This window comes from Zingiber officinale, chromosome 10A (assembly GCF_018446385.1).
Source record: "Zingiber officinale cultivar Zhangliang chromosome 10A, Zo_v1.1, whole genome shotgun sequence".
Classification (NCBI taxonomy): domain Eukaryota; kingdom Viridiplantae; phylum Streptophyta; class Magnoliopsida; order Zingiberales; family Zingiberaceae; genus Zingiber; species Zingiber officinale.
The window spans coordinates 16,010,848-16,017,771 of NC_056004.1; positions in this window are offsets into that span (position 1 = coordinate 16,010,848).

Genomic DNA, 6,924 nt, shown 5'->3' on the forward strand with positions numbered 1-6,924 from the left:
GGTCTTCCCATCCCTGGCCAGTGGATTTTTGTCTTCCCCAGGATTCGAACTCTAGACCTCCAGGATAAGTACTAGAGTTTATGAATCCTGGTAGCCAAGTGAGCGCCGCTCACTTGGCTGCCAGGATTCATAAACTCCAGTACTTATCCTGGAGGTCTAGTGTTCGAATCCAGGGGAAGGCAAAAATCCACTGGCCAGGGATGGGAAGACCTTGTAACGGCTCGGCCGGGGGCTCTACCGGGGGCATGGTCGTTACACGAGTGCTTCACACGGCCCGTGCAAGAGCCCAGAGCCGGAGCTAGTGCAGGCCGCGTAGATCTACACGACCGTGCAAGGGGTGTAGTGGCAGAGCCAGACATGGCCGTGTCTCACACACGGCCGTGTGAGACAGGCAGAAAGGGGAATAAGACAGGCCGTGTGAACCTCACACGGCCGTGCCTCCGAGCTGTGTGGCACCCAAACCTCTCCTCTATATAAGGCCTCCTTTAAGATTTGAAGGGAATCTTCTCCCTTTTGGGGGAAATTCAAGATTTGGGCGTTCCTCCACCTTCTTAGAGGGATTTCCGGCGATCTAAGGGCAGATCTTCATCGTTTTGACTCCGGGGAACGAGGATTGGATCCGAAGATGGTTCTTCATCGTAGATAGGCTTTTCTTCCCTTTCTTTCTTGGGGTTGGGATCAAGATGCTTGTATTCTCTTTTTATTCGGATTTCTTTTCTTGTTCCATGGATTAGATCTCTTGTTCTAGGATGGAGGGAATATTTGTAATGGAGATTTGATGTCAAACTCTTGTGGATTTGCCTAATTCCTATTTCTATGATTTTACTCTGTTTGTATCCATTTGATCTTGTGTGGATTGTTGTGTTTGGACCTAATTACCATGCTTGATTGAATGTTTGAATATCTTGTGGATCTTGTAGAGATTGTTGCTCATTCGATTTTCTGAGGGATGTTCGTGAGAGGAACAAGCCCGTGTAAGGATGTTTGAGGGGTAATCTTGAATGCGAAATTAGGTATTTCAAGAGGGTAGGATAGATTGTATGCATTAATCTTTATATCTTAATGAGGTTGAGAAGTGTTGAATTCTTATGTTGATTATCCGAGGGACGCACGTGATAGGAAAGCCCGTGTAAGGACAACATAGGTTTCATTCCTAATTGATCGCATTATATATATTTCAATCCTAGGTCGGTTGTCTATTGCAAGAGGGAACCGACAACCTTCTACAAATGATGGACAATTGAGGAATAAGATTTGGTAGATCTTTACATTGAATAACATTACAAAGAAACCAAAACTCCTAGAACATATCTTTATCATTGCCCTTATTCTTGTTTCTTATTCTTTCATTGCTTTGTTTACCTTTTATAGTTGCTCTTAGCTTTTGAAAACCAATTGATTAGTTGTTAGCAAATTCTTGTTGAGACATCTTTAGTGCTTATTCCAATCCCTGTGGATACAATATCTTTTATTATTACTTACGACATTTCCATACACTTGCTTATTCCATTAGTTTTTCTTATCCTTTCATTTTTTGATTCTAACATTTCTAGTGTAACTTTTCTCTGTTTTTCTATTGATTTAGTTTCTTTCATCTTCTTCTTTTGTAAACATATCTTGCTATCTTGTTCTTGTGTATGAGAAGATCTAACTTTACAGGAGAACTTCTTCCTCTAGACCCTGATATAGATAGAACATTTCATAGAAGAAAGTTTCTGCAATGACAACAAACAGAATAAGAATATTCTATCATGGCGAATAGACCACTAAAGGATTATGCAGCACCTTATGCTAGGGGTTTTCGATCTAGTATTTCAAGACCTTCAGTTGAAGCAAATAATTTTGAGATCAAACCAGCTATTATTAATTTCCATGGTGCAGCAAAATCAGTTTGGTGGAGGACCGCATGAAGACCCCAACCAACACTTAGAGGCCTTCTATGAGATATGTGACATAATGAAGATGAATGGTGTTCCTTCTGAGGTAGTACGCCTATTATTGTTTGGGTTTTCTTTGATAGATATAGCTAAGCAAAGGTTGAATACTTTAGCTCCAAATAACATCACCACTTGGGAGCAATGTGAGCAACTATTTCTTGATAAATTCTATCCACCGAGTAAAATGACTCATATGAGGAATCTTAGTGCAAGCTTCAAACAAGCTGATTCAGAATCTCTATTTGAAGCTTGGGATAGATATAACAATATGCTCAGACATTGCCCACACCATGTTTTGGAAAGGTGGTTAGTGTTGCATACCTTTTATAATGGCATCAATTATCATACCAAAGTGTCCCTTGACTCAGCTGCTGGAGGGGCACTTATGAATAAGAGTTTGGATGAGGCCGAAGAAATAATTGAAAGTGTAGCACAAAATCACCACCAATGGGCAAATGAAAGAAGTGGTGGCTATTCTTATTCAAACCCAACTAAAGCATCAGGGAGATTTGATGTAGATGCAGTCACCTTAATGTTTGAAAAGTTGGATGCTCTCACAAAGAAGTTGGAAAGTATGGGGACTAGCACCAATACAATCCATGCCATTACAACTACTTGTGAAGTATGTGGAAGTTCTGATCATCCTGGTGACTCATGCCCTTTAGGAGCTATTTCTGCACAAATCAATCAGTTAGAGCAATGTGATGCAATCATGGGTTTCATCCAAAGACAGAACAACCCATACTCAAACACATATAACCCTGGGTGGAGGAATCATCCAAATTTTTCCTACAGAAATAATCAAGAACAAGGACCATCCATGGGAGGCAAACAAAGTTTTCAATCCGGGTAGCAAAATTTTCAGCAACAACAATAATCTTCTCAAGGCTATCAGTTTTCCAAAATTGAAAAGATGCTTGAGGAAATTATCTCCAATCAAAACAAAATGAAGCAAGATCTTTTGAAGTTGACTCAGAGAATGGATAATTCTGAAAAGCATCAAAAGATCCAAGATAGCCAAATTGCCCAGTTAGCCTCATCATCTTCTAGAGCACCAGGACAGTTACCTGGAAAACCTGATGTAAACCCAATAGAGCATTGCAATCGCATCGAACTTAGGAGCGGACGGACCTTGGGAGACCCTCAAGTGACTGCTCCAAAAGGGATGAAAGTGGAAGAAGAGCTCTCTCCTCTGGCACTTGAACCAAATCAGATTCAAGAAAATGAGGAGAGTACCATTAAGGTTGAAGAGACTCTTCCACTTAATTCACAGAGCAAAGTAGTCCCTTTTCCTCAAAGATTGGTGATGCTAAAAAAGGATGAAGAGTTTGACAAGTTCTTGGAGAAAGTTAAAGAAATATGTGTTGAAGTTTCTTTGATTGATGCAATTCTACAAATGCCTAAGTTTGCCAAATTCCTGAAGGACATCACCTCTAGCAAAAGAAGAAGAGGGGATGTAGACACCATAGCACTTACAGAGGAATGCAGTGCTCTTTTTGAGAAGAATACTTCCCCAAAGTTGAAGGATCCATAAGCTTCTATATTCCTTGCAACATAGGAACTGAATTTATTGAGAAAGCTTTTTGTGATTTGGAGGCAATTTTTAGCCTCATTCCTTATTCTATTTGTAATAAATTAGGTCTCAAAAATTCAAACTTACTACTATGACACTACAATTTGCTGATCATACCTGTAGGTACCCTATGGGTATCGTAGAAGATATTCCGGTAGAGGTAGGTGGGAGTATAATTCCCATAGATTTTGTTGTATTGGACATGGAGGAGGATCCGAAAATTGCTATCTTATTAGGAAGACCTTTCCTTGCTACAGCGGGAGCTATCATAGATGTCAAAAATCATAAACTATCCTTGGTAATTGGTAAGGAACGGTTGGAGTATGATTTATCTAATGCCTCTAACCATGTCTCTTCTCTCTTAAATGCTTGTAGCAGGACAAGCAATTACAAACTTGAGGAATGTAACTTCCATCCTCACGAGAGGCCACCAAATGAAGAGAACAATGTGGTGGAAGATGTTGGGAGAAGGCCTCCCAACAAAAATGAAAAATACGTCTGCCCTCCAAGGGCAAGAAAAAGAGAAGAGTGATCAATATTGATCGAACTAAAGACCCTAAACAAGTGCATCTTAGGAGGCAACCTAAGGGTTCTTTTAGTTAGTGCATTTTATGTTTCCATTTTTTTCATTAATAGTGTTTTTACTTTCTTTTCGTTTTGGTTTTCAGGTTAAATTTCACTTCCATGAGCTGGCCATGATTGCTTCATGGGCATGGAAGTATTGGAGAAGCAATAAAGGAGAAAAATCATCAAGTGGAGAAAAATAGAACATGGTCGTGTGCTGTACACGGCCAGGCATATGTTGCAAAGAAGGGAGATGCTTGGGTCGTGTCTACATGACACGGCCGTGTAGAGTCTCCAGAGAAGGAAAGGTGCTTGGCCATGTCTCACACACGACCATGTCTCACACACGGTCGTGTGAAGAATCCAGAGAAGAAAAGGTGTTCCGCCGTGTCTCACACATGGTCGTGTGAAGAAAAAAAATACAGAAGCATGCACTGGCCATGTCCCAGACATGGGCGTGTGCTGATTCAAGTAAAGGAGAATGGTGAAGCTGTGTCCTAAGAACGGCCATGCAAAGTTAGCCTAGAAGGAGAAGGGAAAGGTCGTGTAGATCCACACGGCCCGTGTGGAGAAAATTGTTCAAGGTCGTGTCCTCTATACATGGCCTGATCTAGGCCGTGTCCCCCACACACCCTCTTCATCTCAACACCTTCTTCTCTCCAAAACTCCTTTCTTCTTCAACCCTTTCTCCAAATCTTACCAGATCTAGGTCTAAAACCCTTTCTTTTCCACAAACTTCATCTAGATCTAGATTCTTCTCTTCTCCTAGACTCAAGATCTCCACTTTCATAACCCTAAGACCTTAATCTTCAAGATCGATTTCTTCAAGATCTAGCTTCTCTAATCACAAACAGTATCCTTTCCCACTCGAACTTGACAATATGCCCAACCTTCTGAAGAGACTTCATAAGGGGAGTGGTGGATCTAGTGGAGACAAAGGGAAGGAGCCAACCAAACACAAAGGGAAACAACCGGTGAAAGGCAAAGGAAAGAGGACCTCACGCGACGAAGGTAATGATAACGAATTAAATATCATGTTTAGAAATGATGATCAAATAAATAGATTTGCAATTCTTGTCAATAGAAAGATCATGTGTACTAGGTGTATGGACCCAACCGTTTTAGATATGATTAGAATTAGGGACGATATAGATTGGATGATTGGGTTCTTAGATTGGAGTGATATTTTGTACGCACATCTACCTACTTATCCTCACCTTGTTTTGGAGTTTCTAAGTTCACTAGATGTCCATTTTACCAATGAAGATAATTACGTTAGCAAGATAACTTTTAGATTAATGAGTCAAGAATTCCAATGGACATTTAGTGACTTTAACACTTGTTTTGGATTGTCTTTCGGTAGCTCTCGAAGGTTTGATTAAAGGTTTAATTGGAACAATTTTTGGAGTTCTATCACCGGATTAGATCAACCTTATGAGCCGTCTAGAGCCGAGGCTTCTCACATGCAAAACCCTGTTTTTAGATATCTACATCGAGTAATGAGTAAAACAATTTTTCGTAGAGGGGAAAGTGATGGAGTCGTTAAGAAAGTAGAACTTTATTCTCTATGGGCTATGTTATAAGGTTGATTTTGATTCCGACTTTAATATTTTACAAACCTTAGTGAGAGCTGCGAGGGCATCTTCGGGATCAATAGTTCTTGGTGGGTTGTTTACTCAAATAGTCATTGATATGGGTTAGGTTTCATGGATCCCCGATAAGGAAGGGAAAGGAGATAACCAAGTGGAGAAGGAAGATCAATATCGGTCGGGATATATCTCAAAGGAGTAGGCCAATATCGGTCGGGATATACCTCAAATGAGGTAGGCCAATATCGATCGGGTATACCTCAAAGGAGGTAGGTCAATATCGGCCGGGATATGCCTTAAAGGAGGTAGGCCAGTATCAACCGACATATACCTCAAATGATGTAGGCCAATATCGATCGGGATATACCTCAAAGGAGGTAGGTCAATATCGGCCGGAATATGCCTCAAAGGAGGTAGGCCAGTATCAACCGGCGTATACCTCAATGGAGCTAGGCTAATATCGGCCGGGATATACCTCAAATGAGGTAGACCAATATCGATCGGGATATACCTCAAAGGAGGTAGGTCAATATCGGTCGAGATAGGTCTCAAAGGAGGTAAGCCAGTATCAACCGGCGTATACCTCAAAGGATGTAGGCCAATATCGGTCGGGATATACCTCAAAGGAGGTAGTCCAATATGGATCAGCATAATACCTCAAAGGAGGTAGGCCAATATCGACCGGGATATATCTCAAATGAGGTAGGCCAATATCGGGCGGTATATGCCTCCATGGAGGCAGGTCAATATCGATCGAAACACACCTTCAGGAAAGAAGGTCAATTTCGCCCGGGATATGCCTCCAAGGAGGCAGACCCATATCTATCGGGATATACCTCAAAGGAGGTAGGTCAATATCGGCTAGGATATGCCTCAAAGGAGGTATGCCAGTATCAACCAGCGTATACCTCAAATGAGGTAGGATAATATCGATCGGGATATACCTCAAAGGAGGTAGGTCAATATCGGCCGGGATATGCCTCAAAGGAGGTAGGTCAGTATCAACCGGTGTATACCTCAAAGGAGGTAGGCTAATATCGGCCGGGATATACCCCAAATGAGGTAGGCCAATATCGATCGGGATATACCTCAAAGGAGGTAGGTTAATATCGGTCGGGATATGCCTCAAAGGAGGTAGGCCAGTATCAACTGGAGTATACCTCAAAGGAGGTAGGCCAATATCGGTCGGGATATACCTCAAAGGAGGTAGGCCAATATCGATTAGCCTAATTCCTCAAAGGAGGTAGGCCAATATCGGCCG